The sequence below is a fragment of the Halichondria panicea genome, chromosome 13 (genome assembly GCF_963675165.1).
Source record: "Halichondria panicea chromosome 13, odHalPani1.1, whole genome shotgun sequence".
NCBI classification, from domain to species: Eukaryota; Metazoa; Porifera; class Demospongiae; order Suberitida; family Halichondriidae; genus Halichondria; species Halichondria panicea.
In genome coordinates, this window is record NC_087389.1 from 4,986,944 (window position 1) to 5,003,341 (window position 16,398).

Consider the following 16,398-nt stretch of genomic DNA (forward strand, 5'->3'; position numbering starts at 1 on the left):
GTGATGATATGGTTATCAGAATATTTTATTGTACATTCGATGATAAACTGTTGAAAGAACTAACTGACATACTTTCCAGTGCAAATGGTAAACTGCAAGTACAACGATTATCTCTTGTACAGTTTAAGTTGTCTGACAAAGGTTTTGCTGATCTATTCAAGAGAGCCTCAGCTTACACTTTACATTTTTATGTAACAACAACTTCACTGACATGTCGTCATTCATGCACACATCTTGTATGAGCCTCACACAACTGGACTTATCCGACAATCCTCTTAGAGTGTCTGGCATACAGTCATTAGAGACAGCTGTACAGGCAGGAGTTCTTGTTAACCTGGTGTATCTGAAGTTATCCAACACCCTCACTGACGATGCTGATGTCAATGGAGCTCTACTGACCACCCTCTTACAATCCATTGCCTCTCACTGTGCTCGACTAGTAGACTTAGACCTCTCTGACAATAATCTTGGTTTACCTGGATTGTATTCAGTAGTGGAAAACATTTCGTTAGGATTAAAGTTTATAGAATTATCAACTACCCATCTTACTCCTTCAGAGTCTCAATACACAGTCGCCTGTGAGAAGAAGAATCTCCATCCACACAGTTTATTAATGATGCACTTGAAACTCTCCAATTTCAGTGGAACTGCTGGAAATCTTTTACTGGCAAAGAAGCTTCAAGCATTTCAATCACTGAAGCATCTTGACTGCACTGACTGTTCTCTCACCTCTGCCGACATCATAATGCTTATCCATCATCTCAAGCCCGCTAATGTGATATGTAACAGTTTAAATACGCTAGATTTCAGCCACAACTCCATTGATGATGAGGGAGTGATGGCTCTCACTGAGTGTCTACCAGAGCTGTTTTTTAGACTGAAGGGCTTCAATTTAGATAACATACATGACTGTTTAATTAAAATCTTCAGTGACAGTTTCCTGGAGGATGGTGTTGCTCTCTGTGGCAATCCTGTGAGCGAGGAGTTAATACTCATGTGCAACGAACAGTTGAAGGTACTCACTCATAACTATTATTGTTCAACATGATTATCTTAATACACAGACCATACGGGAATCAAGGAATTCTGCAGTGCTGAATGTGTGGGAGAGAACATGTTTACTTCCACAAAATGAAGAGGTAAGTAAATTCTTGAATCATGCATAAAAATTATATTCATCATTTCCTAGATGAATCGTGCTTTCCATTCTCTTTGGGATATGTTACTGTCGGATATGATTGACGAAGCTGAAGAGGTGAGTGTGTCATTATGCATCATTCTTTAACATGTGATCATAATTGTAGACGACTTCTTCCGATGATGATGATGATGATGACAGCATTGATTCATGGTATTCCACTAACGAACCAGTAGAACACCATCCAATAGATGAGGTTGTGGATACAGTGGACACTCCTAGTGATGTCACTGATCCAGACACTCTCATCAATGGACAGAGCTTCTCTCAAGGATCACCAGTAGAGCACCGCCCCACAGCTAGTGACGAGGCTACTTGTACTACAGCCCAGCAGTCTACACACAGAACAGACCAACATGCAACAGGTGAGCATTGTGCCATCTTTACATATGCCGCATGTATTCTAAAGTGTGCATGTAAATATTACTATATTGTACACACAGCATCTATAGTGATTACTATCACTGAAGAAGGAGACACCTCACAAGATGTCTTCACTTCATATCATTATCCACATACCATTCCCTCAGGTATGTGCAGGTTTTGTATATAATTACGCATACTAGCTCTGTCATGTCTATGTCAAAATGTAGTACTAATCTCCCCCTCCTCCCACTTACCCTCCAGAGTTGACTCTCAGTGTTCTCTGGACAAGGAGCTCAAGACACTCACAAAACCAATACAGTTTGGTGTCAGTTTGGGCATTGCTCAACACAGACTGGAAATCATCCAGCAAGACAATCGAAATGGTAAAGCGAAAATTAATAGTCCTTGCCTCTTTGTTCATCTATATACGCATGCAGATAATACTGAAGATCAGAAGATTGCCCTGTTTCAGTTCATTGCCAAAAATAACAAGAGTCTAGGAGTAACTTGGAGCACTATTGCTGACGCTCTCTGTGACATCGACTATGGGGACTTATCATCAGTTGTTAAGGGGAAATACTGCATTAGTACGTAGCTTTGTTCATTTAATTCATAAGATAATGTTAATTATATGGAATGATAGTAGTTTGTTAACAGTTAGAAGAAATCAATACACATTGCCCACAAAGAATTGTACGCAGTCTGTAAACGTGATCTATATTTGTTTAGTTTTCTACCGCCTGGAAATAAAATCAGTCTTCTAATTGTCCTCGGTTGTTTTCATATAGCTATAGCTACATAATTATGCACAATATGCATCAGGGCATGCCTCATTGAGCTTGCTTAAATTGCAGTAGCCAGAAGAATGTCTGCATAAGTGGGCTATACCAGTGGTTTAGAGAGTGTCATTACATAACACTGACAAAATAACGAAGAGTACAACTTTCATTGAAGTTCTATATAATTATAACCAAGTTACAAATCAAGTGCTAACAAAATAGGTAATAATACTAATAAATGTGCTACGCTATATCTACAAGTTTAGCATAAACAACCATAATTATTACTTATCGTACCAATAGTGACAATAATGTGCATGACTGTTTTCTGCTTTGTAGGTACACTCTGTGTGTTTAATAACTTGCTAGCTTTAATTGGTTTCACAGGCTATTTTCGTATTAAAACTTAGTGAATCAAAAAGCTAAAACCAGCATATTTGGCAACACTGAAAATCGTACCCAAGACGTAAATATTAAACGAAAAAGGCTTTTTTGCTAATACTATAGGGCAATTTTTCAATAGTGATCACTACATGTATATTATTAGTCAGTATTGGCTATACATGCATGGCTACACAAGAATTGTTAAGTGAGTTTGTTGAAGGTATAAAGGAAGTTTACCGAGAGAGACAATTAAACACTGAAGAGCAATGGCCACCAGTTAGAGGGGACAAGCTCATTAACTTGCAGTTAGTGGAGGCTGCAAAAGAAGAAGGATTTAGAGCTGGCTTGCCACAACATGGTGCACCTAATGATAATAAGGTCAAGCATACTCTAATTCTCCATGGCGACCTATTCCGAGTCGAAGAAAGCAAGAAACCAGTCAAGAAGCTCAGATCATCATTGAAGGAAATACTGGGATTGGTAAAACTACACTGTGTACCATGCTTGCTGAAGGGTGGGCAGAGGACAAAATCCTGACACAATTCAAATGTGTTCTGTTGTTTCCACTCAAGGATCAGTTAGTCAGCTTGGCTTCTTCTCTTCCTGACCTCCTGGCCCTTCATCATCCCGATGAGATCATCTATGAGTCTGTTGTTCGAAACCTAAAGAGGACAAGAGGAAAAGGAGTGCTCATTATAGCTGATGGATGGGACGAGCTCAGTCAAGCAAACCGCTCAAAAGAGTCTTTCCTATACAATATTTTGTTTGGACGTCTTCTTCCTTCAGCTTCTGTTCTCTTCACCTCACGACCTTCTGCTTCAGCTCCACTTCACGATCTACTTTCTGTGGACTGTTTGGTTGAGGTAGTTGGTTTCAATGAGGAGAATATCAAGCAATACATAGAATCAGAGTTTCCCAGAGAAAGCTTCTTCTCTTATCGAGCAGCTTGAGAACAACCCAGTCATTCAGAGTGTGTGTTCTGTGCCCCTCAATTGTGCCATTGTTTGTAACTTGTGGCACATTTTAGAACAAGTCTTAGAGCTTCCTCGTACGCTAACTGAGCTGTACATTCAAATTGTGCTTAGCATTATCCTTCGTAACGTCAAAAATAAGTTCCCTGATTGTCCAATTAGCCTCAATAGCTTTGACGAGATTCCGAATACTCGACAAGATACATTTTGGTTGATGTGTGAGTTTGCCTACGAGTGCTTATTATTAGATCAGCTGGTTTTCTCAGAAGCTGAATTGTCCTCTCGCTTACCCGAAGTTGGTGATAAGATGCATTGCTTTGGTCTGTTGCAGTCTGCGCGATCACTTCTACCTGTTGGTCATGGCCTGTCTTTTCACTTTGCTCACCTGACCATCCAGGAGTTCTTGGCTGCCCTCCATCTTGCTACTCTACCCAATGAGGAGAAACTGAAGGTTGTTGAGGCTCATCCTGACAGTGGCCGGTTTGACATGGTGTGGAGATTTTTGTTTCGTCTTGCTATATAATTATAGTAAGTGCCGTGCTAGTCGTAGTGATAAGGTGATCAGTTTTTGGATGATGGTTTGATGGATACATTTTTGGTTGCTAAAAGTATGGTTGCTAAAAACTGTGGTGCTAGTTGGGTAGTTGCAAAAGATCGTGGTGTGTTGTTATGTCATGCTGCTTTCGAAGCTTCAGACCCTAAATTCTCAACAGAAGTTTGTAAACGCATGGGAAAAATCTATTATGCAGAAATTATAATTTCCGCACTCCTAACGACTTTGTAGCTTAATTGTTTCTATGTACTTCGTCATGCTGAAAAATGTGATGATATGGTTATCAGAATATTCTTTTGTCCAATCAATGATAAGCTGTTGAAAAAACTAGCTGACACACTTTCCAATGTGAATGGTAAACTGCAGGTCCGAAATTTATCCTTTTTGCAGACTAAGTTGTGTGACAAAAATGTTGCTGATCTATTCAAGAGAGCCTCAGCTTCCTTTACAGCTTTAGAACACCTATCGTTGTCTCATAACAACTTCACTGACATCATGTCTTCATTCTCACATCTTGTACGAGCCTCACAACACTGAGCTTATCCCACAATCCTCTTGGAGTGTCTGGCATACTGTCATTAGAGACAGCTGTATACAGTATGGTTCTCTTATCAACCTGATGAACCTGGGGCTATCCAACACCCTCACTGACGATACTGACGTCAATGGAGCTCTACTGACCACCACCCTCTTACAATCCATTGCCTCTTACTGCATTTGTGCTGGACTGGGAGACTTAAACCTCTCTGATAATAATCTTGGTTTACCTGGATTATGTTCAGTTATGGAGAACATTCCGGTACGATTGACTAATATGACTAATATTGACTTAGCATCTCACCACTTCATTTCACTCGGAGTTTCAATACACTGTCACCTGTGAGATGATGAATCTCCATCCAAACAGCTGTTTAACAAAACTTTACATGAATGGCTCTAACTAATTTCAGTGGAACTGCTGGAATTCTTTTACTGGCAAAGTTTCTTCAAGCATTTCCATATCTGGAACAACTTTACTGCTGGGATTGTTCTTTCACCTCTGCTGACATCATAATGCTTATCCATCATCTCAAGTCCGCTAATGTGATATGTAAGAATTTAAAAAGGTTGGATCTCAGGAACAACTCTATTGATGATGAGGGATTGATAGCTCTCACTGAGTGTCCACCAGAGCTGTTCCCTAGACTGGAGGGCTTCACTGTCAGTTTCCTGGTGTTTAATCTCTATGATAATCTTGTGAGCAAGGAGTTGATGCTCATGTGCAACGAACAGTTGAAGGTACTCACTCTATAGTTCATGATTATGTTGCATTTATCTTAATACATATCCATGCAGGTTATACGGAATCATGCAAGGAATTCTGCAGTGCTGACTGAGTGGGAGAGAACATGTTTACCTCCACAAAATCAAGAGGTAAGGAAATTCTTGGTTCATAAATGAATACTCATCATTAATTTTCTTAGATGAATCGTACTTTCTATTTTCTTTGGTATACGCTACTGTCGGAAATGATTTACAAAGCTAAAGTGAGCCATCACTTATTTGTTATTGATCTTATAATTATTGTATAGATAAGCATCCCTCCTCCATGGTCAACCGCTGGCAAACCAGCGAAACACCAGCGAAAAGTTTATGAGGTTGTGGATACAGTGGACACTCCTAGTAATGTCACTGATCCAGACACTTTTATCAATGAACATCAATTAGCATCACCAGTAGAGCATCACCCCACAGCTAGTGACGAGGCTACTTGTACTACAGCCCTACAGTCTACACACAGAACAGACCAACATACGACAGGTTAGCGTTGCTATCTTTGTCGGCAATCTATATACTTGTACGTAGATGTATATCGTCTGTATATACATTATAGCCACAATTAATACATGCACACAGCAATCGGGCAGATGCTGTACCATCTGATGTCACTGAAGGACTCACTTCATATCCACACACCAGTCACTCAGGTATGTGTGGATCAGTATGTGATTACAGTTAACCATGCATGAATTTGGGGTAATTATCTTATGAACTATAGACATTTAATGTGTTCTGCTTTTAAGAGAGCTAGGAATTTCATGTGTCTGTCAAACAGTTCTGTTCACTCTCAGAGATTCCGCCCATTAACCACACCCCTTTCCTTCTCCCAAGAGCTGGTGAACCGAGGTCTGTGACCATTGAGGAATTGAAGGAGTGTACAAAAGTGACCGACTCTCAACTTGACACTGAAATTGAAAAGAGAGACATGATAGTTCTGGCAGCTCACTTTGACAATGTGGACACCTACACTGTACAACTGAGACTGAGTCCTGCAGAGCAAAGTGATGTCAGAATTGCTCAACTTGCTAATGGTACACAAATAGCGATGGACAAGGCCTTGAGACTATAGCGATGGACAAGGCCTTGAGACTATCGAGACAGCATAATCCAGGGGCCGCTACTTACAGAGCTCTGGTGGAGATGCTGTTGAGAATGGGAAAGGAAGAACTGGCCTTTGAAGTTTATCAGACAGCAGCTACATAAGTGAACCAATGTCCTATAATTATACCAAATGAATCATGCAATTATTTCACATGCAGGAAACATGCGGTGTGCAACAGGAGAAGATCTATTTATACATTTTGAGTTTTTTTTGTATGTTTCGCATTGAACAATAAACATTAGATAAAAAGACGGTTTTACTGAATCAATATTTTCTTGCTGCAGTAGTTGATCCACACAATAATTATGGTTTGATTTCGTACACTTGTGTTCATCATATAATGGTGCTCTTCAAGCTATCACTTTTGAGATGACAATTTTTTTGCATTTGAGAGTGTTGTAGATGGGCGTGGCCCGCCTCCAAAAAGGGAGACGGATTGCAGCCCTATACTGTTGATTTCACTTCCCTTCGAATGTGCGTATGCATGTGCGTAATGCGTCAATAACGGCGCGTGCTTACCGTCCACCATTTTTTACTTTCTTGTACTTGAAGGAGACAGTTCAGATGGATCACTGGGACATCCATTCCAGAACAGATGGCCCTCAAGGCAGTATTGAAGTAGGGGCATTCACATGTGTGAGGACTGCAAGTAATTGTGATGTCTAGTACCTCTGGTGTGGGACTGACATCACAATTGTATATATAAGCCCTAGCTCAAGCCCAGAGATTGGACAAACTGTGAGTTCTTACAGGTACCTAATACACACTTGCTGCTGCTATAGACCTACTAACTACTGTGCTACAGTATGTTAGCTATAGACCTACTAACTACTGTGCTACAGTATGTTATCATATTATTCATACTAAAATACTGTCACCAAAATTAATCATGTGACACAATTACATTATTATCCAGGTGGTACCGTGGAACGGTTCAAAGCAAGTGTTCTCAGCAAGTATCGTTCATAGCAAACAAGAGTTGGAGGACCGAGAAAATAGTGTGTACTTTGGAAGCTGAGAAGCTCATTAAAAGTACTGATGGTGTATAATGATTTTCAATGAATACTCCACTTGAACTTAAGGGGACTGTTTCGGTACACTTCCATGTTCACTCTGTAATAAAAACAATACCATAACATCCTAACACAAGGGACACTGGGCTGCTGTCAACTAGATCTATTTAATGCAAATTTATACTGTTGTCAATAATTTGGTGACAGTATTTTAGTATGAATAATATGGCTGTAGCACAGTAGTAGTAGTAGGTCTATAGCAGCAGCAAGTGTGTGTTAGGTACCTATAAGAACTCACAGTTTGTCCAATCTCTGGGCTTGACCTAAGGCTTTATATATAATTGTGATGTCAGTCCCACGCCAGGACCGGAAGTAGTGCGTGGGCGTATTTTCGTACAGTAAATTCAAACGGGACCAGAAAGTGAGTGAACAAGAAGGGCTTTCCGCAAGCGCTGGAAGAGTCTAGCAAACAACAGCTGTTCCCAGAGGTAAAAAATAGCGTAGAATTTGATTTTTATAACAGTTTTTTATGATTTTAGCTTTTGATGCTTGTTCTGTGTGTGATTTTTTCTCAAAGGTAATCATCATTAATTTTTGTCAACCAAACATGAAAATAAACAAAAACACAAGTGAGCATGTCTTTCATCTCTAACTCTTTAACTCTCTCCAGATCATGCAAAAAGTTACTCCAAATAAGCTTTATTTCTTGCGGAATTACGTATTGCATGGATATATGGGTGGAGCTGAGAATGGAAAAGCAGTCAAATCAAGCCAAGTGTACCAATAGCTGTATTTATTTCTTAGAAGTTCTTAGAAGTTACTGAAAGTAAATATTGAAGCAATCTGAAAGCCTCTGTTGAAAAGAAACAAGAAAGTTTGGAAAGAATTCCAGGGACAACAATGCAATCTACCAAAACTATTAAATTGCAAGAACCGATTCAATTTGCACACGAAACAAGACAGGAGTAATCTACTGTATTAATTAGAAGCTGTTAACAGAGTTGTATCATAGATTTATAGTTGTATGGTCTTAAATCTACATCACACAAAAAGCGATTTATTTAAAATTGACGGAAAAGTTGCTTAAAGATCAAGAAACAGATACAAGCATAAGGTGGACATTGATGAGAGTTCTGACACATGATACAATAATAATTATTATACTGTACAAACGAAAAGATTGCATGGTTACTAAAAGAACACTCTGAAGCAGGAGACATCGTATTATTATAGGGACATTATAAAGATATACATTACAGAAACATTATAAACTTCATAATAGATAGCAAATTGTTACAATGTTAACTCCTGAGTCCTGAGTCCATTTCAAAAAGAGAATAGACCAAGCGGTTCAGTAGCCTCGATCCCAGGCCGAGTTTCGCTTTTATAACGGTTAGGCGAACTTGCAGGCTAGCGGTTCAGTAGCCTCGATTCAAGGCCGATTAAAATACGTATTTTAATCGGCCTTGAATCGAGGCTAGCGGTTCAGCAGATAATACCGGAAATGATCTACGACAGATTTCATAAGTCCCGCCCAAGTATATTACAAATGCGGTAAATTTTCGTACGAATATTTGCCTAGTTAGTGTTCTTCAAAACGCTGTATCTCTGCATTTGCTTGACCAAATCCAGTGCAGTAAAGTTTTTCTGGTTTGCCTAGAGTGTGAAAAAGAGATAGTAATACATAGGAGTTAGAAACAGCAAAAACGAAAATTGGTCTGACATCGCTACAGCCAAGGCTTAGAGGTACACAGAGCGCTTTTTCATGCTTGTATCCCTATTTTTTTTTTCTTTAAAATTTTTTATGCAAAAAAGCATACAGTGTTTACAACAAATAGCACTAGGCTAATAAAACGTTGTCTACCTGGGAACGAACAGACGAACAAGGCAGTAAAAAAAACAAAAACAAAAATGAAATGTTATATGTTTGTTCAGAGTATGCAGTAACTACGGAGTGCAGGTATACAAACGGTGCAGATGGTTTTTTAAAATGAGCGGGGTCTGTGCCGAGACAATTTCATCAGGCAAGGCATTCCAATGGGGTGAAAAGTTGGACTGAGTTTGAACTTCTTGGAGATGGTTGTGGCTGGGGAGTGAAGGCTGTTGGAGGGATGCATGATTCTTTTCTTAGGATTTTAAAGCAAAGCTTCAACTTTTGCATGCGTCTTCAGATAGACAGTGGCTTTAGGTCCAGGGAGGAGCACAGAAAAATGGGTAGCTTGATGACCAGTCTTGGGTTATAACTCTTCTCGCAAATTTCTGAACGTTTTCCAGTAATTTTGTGGATTTGAGTTGGTGGGGGTCCCAAACTGCCCCACAGTAGTCTAGCTTCGGGAGTACAGTGATTTGATATATCTTGTGGTGAAGGTGTTTTGGGGCGTCACGAAAGTTCCTATGCAATGTCTCACAAGAGATCAAAGAGAAAGAAATGCTGGAACGTCATTCCTGTCTGCTTACGAACCCACAGGGAAAGTCGAGTTCCTACAAAAGGAAAACTGGCAAATTTGTGCTTGTTAGGCTTGGGAAGCAAATGGTTTTGCAATGAAGATAAGCTGGCGATTGAGTTGCAATTCACTGCACAAGAAGTTCACTTCTTGATTGTTTGCCTATATCCTCAGTTACGTGATGTACCATATGAGCTATGCAGGTCCAGGAAATTGTGTAATTGTCCCACTCATCATCAATGATCCAAGCAAGAAAGCGAGACTAGGACAACCCTTTATTCCTCCTTTTTCGTGTGTAAAAGTGAAGGAACTAATTGGTCGTAAGGGGAAGCTGTACATAAGACCCTTGGAGTCGATTCCGAACACCGTTTGTCCAACCCTGACAGATCTTGAAGTAAGTTTGCATTTATAATAGATCATGCATGCATACTACTAACTTGTCTACTCAGCTGAGCATGCGTTGTTACTGTGCACGCTCAATTAATGTACCTTCTTTAAATTAACATTTATTAGAACCTTATTAGCACCTTATGTTATGTAATATTTACTACTACCTTAACCATGATGTGCTTTCATGTTCCTTCACCTTTATAGGTATACACACACAAAGAAGAACTTCGTTGTTTCCAGTGTGATACAATGCTGTCTATGACCCTGATACCTTCTCACATTCACCTTTGTGAAGGAGTTCCTCTAGTGATGAACGGTAATGTTATATAGTGTCAAATTTTTGTGAAGAATGTTGACTAGCTGAAAATAAAAGCGAAAGCGTTTACAGACCTGTTACGTACTGTTTAGTAGCGTAATTCTTATAGGGCATTAATAAAGGATGTAATTGTGTACTTGTTTTGAGCCTTGTTTTAATTCACCAGATTCAGCTGGTTCCAGCAACTCCCTCCTGAACGAGAGTCAGTCTGCGAGTATCACTATCCCAACTTCTGGAAGCGTGTCAGCAGCTGTTGATATCCCTAGATCTTCTTCAAACAGTGGAAACGTGACGGCAACTGTCATTGCCCTCGAGCTCTTCCTTCAGTAGAGGAAACGTGACGGCAACTGTCATTGCCCCGAGCTCTTCTTTCAGTACTGGAAATGTGAGGGAACGTGTCAGTGCTCCAAGCTCATCTTTCAGCGGTGGAGACGTGACAGCAAGTGTCATTGCCCCGAGCTCATCCTTCAGGAGTGGAAACGTTAGGGCACGTGTCAGTGCCCCGAGGTCGTCCTTCAGTGGTGGAGACGTGACGGCAAGTGTCAGTGCCCCGAGCTCGTCCTTCAGTGGTGGAGACGTGACGGCAAGTGTCAGTGCCCCGAGCTCATCCTTCAACAGTGAAAATGTCTATTACAATAGTGCTGACTCGATGTACCATGGACCAGGCAGGATTGAGTCCTTGGATGATATGCACGTCTTCTAGCTTGTATCGATTTTTACTGAATGCTGAACGCTATTTACATGTTCAAATTCCTGTAGACTCGAGAGATACTTCGACAGCAAGACGAGGCTTATGCAGAGAGCCTACGAATTGACCAAGAGCGGGTATGAAGTTTTGTTTAATCACCATAATGTTTAAATGTTGCTTTACGTATTACGTAGGCTATAGCGTGTTTTTAATAATTATAATCGTATGATACCCACCACCACGGGAAGATCTCTTTGCCATCCCATTGAGAACTTATTAACACTGCTACTTTACAGGGAGACAGAGAATGTTGGAAGATGAGGAAAGGGTTGAAAGAGAGCGTCGAAGGTTGAGGCAGTAAGGCGTAATTTTGTACATTAAATTTTAAAGGTGTAATAATTATATATAGGAGTGGACTTTCATGCAGATGATTCTAACAATGTGATATGCTATAATCCCCCCCCCCCATTTATTTTCTTCAGTGGTATGACCGCATAAGGAATGATCATTCACAGATGATTCAAGAGGAACCCCCCCAGTAGGTCTACAAGGAACTGTCCAATTACGATTCAGACTACCAGATGGGGAAAGAGTTTCCAGACAATTTTTGCAGACTGACGACGTCCAGGTACACAGTTATAATTATTTTGTACATGTTACTGATGTGAATAAGTCTACGATGGCAGTTCTTAGTTAAAGTGGTACAGTAGACTCTCTATCGCTATTTTGGCCACCTCGATATACCAACCATTCGGATTGCTAGCTATAGATGTTTACTGCACAAAACTCGCCCTGAAATACGGCCACTCGCTATATTCCGTACTGGCTGCCCTAAAGTAGGTTTTTAATGCCGGATATGACGTTTTGGGTGTGGTTTAGCAGATAAATTTGGATTACACTTAAATAGAGAGCATATAGTTTCATTTATCCTTAATTGAGACAGAACTGCACAATTAATCATTAGATTCGTCGAGGTAGGTTCGTTTTTTAGCTGCGTCCCTATTGCTGTACTCTCCCAAGGATGATCAGATTAACGAGAGTCTCATGCATGCATGTCTTGAAAGAAATCAGTGATGCTTTGTTAATATAATTTATGTGAATGGCATTTGCATTTCACCATCTTGTACGTTTGCGTGTTAGCAATAATTATGGTTGTATATGACACTAATATTAAGCAATCCATTATGACCTGCACGTATACCCACCCATGCATGTATTTTGATTTTATGATGTGCTTTATCTGCCAATGCAGGGTGTGTATTCCTTTGTGGGTTCTCTCAGCAGTATCAATCCCAGGCAGTACAGGTTGCTTGTGAGTGATGTCCCCCAACCCCGTGTGTTACCAAAGGAGGGAACTCTTCTTACAGCTGGCATTGCTGTGTTCTCACTGATTATCGTTGAGAACACCATGCAGGTATACGCAAATGCATCAACAGAGCTTGCTATGACCATGCATGGTTTGTACAAATTAGCTAACTGTATATTAATTAATTAACGAGTAATTCCTATCACACAGAACATTGAAGACGAGTTAGACGCTCTTCAACATTCTGTATATGAGACTACCAGGGTATGTCGTCATAATTATAAAATATAACATGGCATTGGCATGTTATAATTATAATGATCCCATATACACAGCCTCTGGACATGCATTTCGAACCCATCGAAGTAGGAGAAGACACATTCTCTGTGAGCGAGAACATTCCTGATTATGAGGCATATGTGGAACAGAATGATCAATCGTTACAGTAAGTTTACATGCATTTCATGCACATGTTTGGAATTATAATGTAATTCTTTCATTTTCAGCATTAACAGTCTTGAAAGTTAGAAGAAAGGAGACGCTCTATCAGACTTACATTGACTTGTACCGGTACAAAGCACATCAAAGTTGATCGAAACAATATCGTTGAGGATGTTCTCGCACTCTATACCGAAGACCCAGGTATTGTAAATATGGAGGTTGTGGTCACATTCCGCAATGAGAGAGGTTTCGATGGCGGTGGGCTTCATAGGGAGTTGTTTCCAATATTTTGGCATGCTGTTGAGCGACGTATGATGGAAGGGAATGCAGAGAAAGTTCCAATACTCACTCCACGATCAGCCAAGTACTTTTACACTTTGGGTCTAATATTGTCACACGTACGGTTATGTGCTTACGGGATTTGTTCCTATGTGCTTTGCTTCACCTTTTTCCTGGGCCTTATCAACGATCAAAGTGTTACACCTGATGATATACTACTTCAATTGTTCTTAAATTACATTGACCCAAGAGAACGTGTAGCAGTTGAGGCATGCATTTCCGCAAACGACATATCTGATACTTCAGCAGTACAGTATTAGAGAATGTAATCATTCCGATGCTGGCGAGATTCAATTGTGATGTCATCCCAAAGAAAGAAAATATCAGAGAGGTATAGTACTACACACAGCTGAATACGCTCTTGTCTGTCAACCCTACTATGCAATAGTACAAAAGGAGAGGGATGTTGTGTGCAAATCCAAGCTTGTGGAGACACTGTGCTTTAGCCGTAGGAATTGAGCTCTGTCATTCGCTTCTTCCAACGAATATGAAAGTATGGAATATAGTGGAAGAGCCGGTATATCGCAACAGTACTGAATCTAGGTGTTTCGATTACCTCCGCCGGTTTATTTTCACACTCTCTACTGAATCCTTGTCTCTGTTGCTTCGATTCGTTACTGGCAGTCCTCATTGTGTAAACCAAACTGTGAGTGTGTTGATTTTTTTGTGCCGTCATCATCATTTGTTAGAAGGCCAACCGCAACAACATGTGGGATGGTTCTTCACCTGCCGTCTACTTACGAGTCCTTTTCTCAGTTCTCTCAGGAATTTGGAGAAATATTACAAAGCTCTCACTTGTGGTCCTTCAATATTGTCTGAACATCGAACATTAATTGATTTATGGTCTGAACTAAAAACTAATGTTTATTAATCATTCGTCTTGAAAATTCATTCATTCATTCCGTTAATTGTTTTGTATCCTTGATTGGTCAATCGTTTTCTATTATTGATTTGTATCAATTATCATAAAACTTCGTTTATTACCATTGATTGGTTAATTCACTTAATCATTCCTCATTAAATTATTGGAGATGAATACACTAATAAAAATCATTGCTGATGAGACATAACTATTTGTATCGCTTGAACGTATATATCGACTGCATATACAATCAAATACAGCTCCATAAATACAGCTCCATAAGTTATTGTCCTGGCTCGGATTGTGTCCCAGTTAGAGTTGCCTTGTGCGCATGCGCAAATTGAGATTGTGCCCCGCCTATTGTTCTGGCCCGGTTTTTGGCCAATACTGGCACGGATACCACTCCATAACACTGCAAGCCGTAATTATTTGTTTGTGTCCCTGAATACGGTAGTAGATAGACGTTGAAGATGGCTGAATCTACAACACTGAATGCTGCTAGTTCCCCACAGTTGATGATGAAGGATGGACTCACTGATAAGGAAAGGGTATGATATTCACATGATAGATAGATACTCAATGATCAGTGCATTCTCTTATTGCCTAGATATATGTACTTGTTGACTAGGCCCGACCGTCCCTAGCCCTGACAGGAGGTCGGGTTTCAAGCCGATGTCAGGATTTGTCTTGCTGGATTATGTAACACGCTGATAGCAGCTATGAATATTATATGATTTACCTTGCTTGCGGTTGCACAACCGGACGTGACACTGACCACATTAGAAATGCTTCAATTTTAAGTTGAAACCCGACCTCCCGTCAGGGCCACGCCCAACTGCTTGTTGACCACGTATCCATAAACACACTTGGCATCATTCAATTCATAACAGTATATAGTGCCTACACTCTGTGTGAGGTGTTTTATCTCATGTTGTTCTCTCCACATATACCACTCTCTCTGGATGAACAACAGAGGAGGATTAAGGTACGTTGTGTGCAATCATATTCTCCCAAGCTGACATGCTTGTTAGGAGGTAGACAGTGTAAAGCTCATACAGATAACTGGCGTATACAGAGAAGAGGGCATGCAACTTACTATGTACCGTACATACTCATCCGACTTCGTATCATAGGCCGGATATACTAAAAATAGAATCCAGTATACAGACGTGAACAAGTGGGCAGTGTTATTTACGGAGACAATTATTATGGGCGTGTACATCAGAGCTGCCTTTGCTAGCTAGCTAGCTAACAGTGCAGTATTATTTTAGAGAAGTGTCATGACCAGTCCTAGTCCAGCCAGGTTCAAGACAAACCCTTTGAGCGGGAAGTTAAGTGCTGGGCGCATTGTTAGAAGTACCAGAGATTCTGGAAGACAGGTTTATTGTACCTAGGTTTCATCTTCTTGGAGTTGCAAATGTTGGATGGTTTGCCTTTGCCTTTGACACTGCTAGTACGAGCCTAGCCTCGACCCCAGGTCGATCCGTCTCCAATTGAACGCTATAGGTCGCCTATTTTTTAACTTCGTTAGTACGAGCCATGCTGCTGCTGAGAACTAGTTTTACTATGCAATCGAGCTAGCTAGCTACCTAGTAAGTACCTAGTACCTGCAGATATATATATATATATAAAAAAGACTTTGATTTACCTTGTGCGGTCAAAGGTTATGCGTGGGCGTTTTTGTGGGCAGTTCTGAGAATATGGTGCCCTTTTCTCTGTATATGCCCTTGACTGAATGTGATACTATTCCGTAATTGAGACAAGTAGATCTACTCGTAGTCAGTCTGCCCTAAGACCCCAAATGTTGTAAGACAGGAAGTGCTACAAGTTGCCTCATAAAGAGAACAGTTTTTCTTTGTTTTTGATAAAAATAAAGGCTATCTAAGTTGTAAGAAGACAGTTTAAATTATGAATTTGGGTCAAACT

The 16,398-nt window shown here is 40.2% G+C and overlaps 1 protein-coding gene, 1 long non-coding RNA gene and 1 pseudogene across 2 annotated transcripts in view; all 3 read left to right on the top strand.

Annotated features, from left to right (window-relative positions):
• The window catches only part of LOC135346877 (uncharacterized), a 74,634-nt gene that overhangs the window by 21,631 nt on the left and 36,605 nt on the right, over positions 1–16,398 (top strand). The gene's annotated exons all lie outside the window — the stretch shown is intronic.
• LOC135346415 (uncharacterized) lies at positions 125–4,221 on the top strand (annotated as a pseudogene).
• On the top strand, positions 12,011–14,476 carry LOC135346974 (uncharacterized). The gene is made up of 5 exons (XR_010398161.1): positions 12,011–12,152; positions 12,777–12,938; positions 13,041–13,094; positions 13,166–13,275; positions 13,337–14,476. It is a non-coding gene; the product is annotated as an uncharacterized LOC135346974 (long non-coding RNA).